The following is a 3,688-nucleotide window of genomic DNA, read 5'->3' on the forward strand; positions in this document are numbered from 1 at the left end:
TAACTAATTTACACATAAACAACATTCTTGGTTTGATGAAGAAACGTCAGCACCATCATTTAATCAATTTAATATATAGAAGTCTTAAGAATGTCATCGATAGCACTTGTTTGTATTGATCAGCCCCAAGGGCAATATATAGAGTACAAGAGTGCGTATAGGAAAAAGACTCTACTAATGAATACATAAATGATTCTGTACTCCTAACAAAGGACATTAAAGCCCAAGGTGTGAACAAAGAAAGAAGCCAAAGATACCTTGATGTAGTTGTCACTGTCCAACGTGAAGCGGTGATACATTCCTGCAGGCAAAAACAATCATGCCCCCCTTTCTTCACTGTTATACGGATCCACTGATCATTTTGGTCTCTCACATCAAAGTATCTGTTGGAGGGTGAACTCCTCAAGTGGGGATCCGGAGAGAACTCTTTGAGATTCGACTGGGGGATGATTCTGAATCCGCTTCGTAGGTGAAATAAATGAGAGTAAATGAGATGCAGGTGAAGGTGGAAAGATCGAATGCAGGAAGTAGTAAATGCTCAGGGGATTTTTAGACAGGTTCGGGCCGCACTGAGCGTAACACCCTACTCCTGTGTGTATGCTATAAATGCTCTGAGAATATCTTTCTGAGTATCTGCTGAGTTACAAGAATATTTGTCTAAGTCTAGAGTTTCATGCTCCTTGTTCTTCGGCTGATCTATGCTTCGGTGTTCGTCCTCTGTTGTCTTCAGCTTGAACTTCGTCGTCCTTCTCCGGGGAGCCCGCCCCGCTTATATACCTGCTGGAGCGGTAGCGTGCCCAGAAAGGATGGCGCGAGTTCCAATCATCATAGGCTGCTGCGCGAGGTGACATGGAGGGTTGAAAACGTGCCCCCGTCTGGTCTTGTTTGTCATCATGCCATTTTTCAACGGGCGCCGCAAGGAGGGCCCACCGGGCAACCACCGAGCAGTCCGGCGTGCCCGCCCGGTCAGAGCAAGTCTGACACAGTAGGGCGGCAGGCGGGGCGCCTGGGGCTCTGCGACGTTATCCCGATGCGCGCCAGATGACACGCAATAGGACCCGTGCATTAAATGTCCCCACGCCTCCCTGCCAGGCCCTGGCAGGGACTGACAGCAAGCGTGGGGGAGCAGTTGGAAATGACAGGCCACACGCCCTCTTAAATATAGCATCGGGCCTTTCACTAGTTGACACCTCACCGCAGGGTCTCTGTGGGGACCACTGGCGAAGGACTTCTCAGGTCCTCGGGGAACCGAGTGCTCGGGGGCTACTGTTCGCAGCCCCGAGCACTCTCTCCCGGATATGCCCTTTCTTGGTCTTCGGAGAACCGAGTGCTCGGGGGCCAATGTTCACAGCCCCGAGCACTCTCTCCCGGATATGCCCTTTCTTGGTCTTCGGGGAACCGAGTGCTCGGGAGCCACTGTTCACGGCGCCGAGCACTCTCTCCCGGAACTTGGTCTTCTCGGGTCATCGGGGTACTCGAGGACCACTGTTCGTGGCCTCGAGCACCCTCTCCTGGAACTTGGTCTTCTCGGGTCATCGGGGTACTCGGGGACCACTGTTCTTAGCCTCGAGCACCCTCTCCCGGAACTTGGTCTTCTCGTACCTCAGGGAGATAACCCCCGAGGGTGGGCACGACATGGCACTCTACTGTTCTGACCTTGGGACTCAGGGACCCCTAGTTCCTGTGTCACCGACAGTATCCTTGAGAACACAAGAAAAAAAGGGGCAAGATGTAAAATAAATATAAAGGAACCTTGTTCGTAATTACTGCCTATAAAATCGAAACTAGATTCCTTGTCTTAGTGAATGCTCAAAAGGCAAAACAAAGGTACCTACCGCTACCCTCAAGACAATAGCGTATCTCTTCATCCGTATGCAAGTGTTCTTCAAAGAAATTATTTAGTTTAGCCTCGTAATTTGGCAACTTCTCTGGACACACATCACAAATGTCCTGCAGAAATAATTTATAATACCAGTTTGATTCTATTTTCTAGCCATTTATCATAGTCATCAACCACTCAAAATGAATAAAAAAAACAATAAGTAGCCAAAAAAAAACTCATTGACAAACCATGTTAGAGAAGCCCCAGGCTTCACGAATTTTCTTGAGGTTCTCATCATTCTCCCAATCATCAGCATTTAAGCGCCAGCTTAATATTCCTAACTCTGGGTGTTTAAGATGGTAACATTTTAGCATCAGTCAAGTTTATCGGCGTAAATGATTGGAGCAGAAATGCACAAACCTAAAAGTTTTTCAAGAGGAATGAATTCTTTGGGCGCACGATGATGAGGAAGCCTCTGGTCCTCTACGCTGTCATCCATATACCATTCTTGGATGACCTCCTCCTTGCCATCCTAAGTTAGTAATAATCATTCAGAAGTTATTGTATTTTTAGTATGCAAATTCTGACAAGTAAAAGCATGTTCAGGAAAAGGAGCCATGATCAGGCAATATTCAATCACCATATTATACTTTTTTTAAGTATCATAATTCATATCCAGTGCAGAATAGATGACTTACATAAGGAAATATGATACAGTGTGCAGCTTAACGATAACATAAAATTAACCAAACATCTAACTTAATTTGTGTTTATGCTAAGACCAAAATAGTCATATCATATTATCACAGGCTTAAGAACCCCAAAAATAAACTATAAAACAAGTATTGAATTATTATTCTCACATTGCTCAAGATTACAATTCATAGCGTTCATCCAAGGCGATACCAGAGGATGCTAGATCTTAGGATTGATCTCAGCAATTTATGCCTATGACCTTGGTGAACCTAGTTTGAATTGGACCCAAGACAATTCTACAACAAGTGGATGCAAAAAAAAAATGACAAAACAACAGACATGTACTAGTTTTTAATTACATAAGACTACATCAAGTAAGGTAAGTAACAACAAACTTGGGAGGGGGGCTCTTACTTCTAGTTAGTATCAACAGAAGAATAGGAGACGCTACTGAACCAGGACTTGTGTGGATACGATGACGACAGTGCAAACCTTTGTCCGATAAACAAATTATTAGAACTTGTCACAATTTCTTTTACTCCAGCCATTTAAGTTACTAGGATAGAACTACTACTTCTATATATATATTTAATTTTAGGGTTGCTTTACGATTACTCAAAAAGGGTGAGAACATCGTGTTCAAGAGCGTCTTATTCCAAGATCCCACTGTGGGAGGAATTCCTAGTCCCTTCTTTCTGGGCTTCGTTTTAAACAGGCGTATTTCTGCTATTCCCACCCAAATCTTGAGCTGGGGCAATCAGGGTCAAGAAAACCCCTGACGAAACATGCGCTGAGGAGAATATTTCTTTCTAGCCGCCCAATTCCTCAACATCTCAGGAGAGAAACAAGAACACGGAAAAGGATTAGAACATGGAGCTGCTTGTACCTGCAACTGGTCCTCTGTATCTAAAGCCCCTTTGCCTTACTCCTCTGGAATCCTCCTGAGAGGGAAGTTGGAATAAGGGGCGTGCGTTTCTTATGAACAGCTTGGGCTGAAGGTTGAACGCAAACTGGGACTTATGTAGATAGCCCCCAGAAGTTCTTTGGTTCAGATCGATACCCTTTTGACTCTTCCCCCCCCCCCCCCACCTCCCCTAAGGATTTTTTCCAATCCAAGATTTTAGCACTGTCCAATTTTAGCTTAGTCACTGACCAAACACCATAAATTAA

The 3,688-nt window shown here is 44.8% G+C and overlaps 1 pseudogene; it reads right to left on the minus strand.

Annotated features, from left to right (window-relative positions):
* Positions 1-3,427, minus strand: part of LOC133916874 (acireductone dioxygenase 2-like) — a 4,260-nt pseudogene extending 833 nt beyond the window's left edge.
* Positions 3,428-3,688: the final 261 nt, after the last annotated feature.

Source organism: Phragmites australis, chromosome 4 (assembly GCF_958298935.1).
Source record: "Phragmites australis chromosome 4, lpPhrAust1.1, whole genome shotgun sequence".
NCBI lineage: Eukaryota > Viridiplantae > Streptophyta > Magnoliopsida > Poales > Poaceae > Phragmites > Phragmites australis.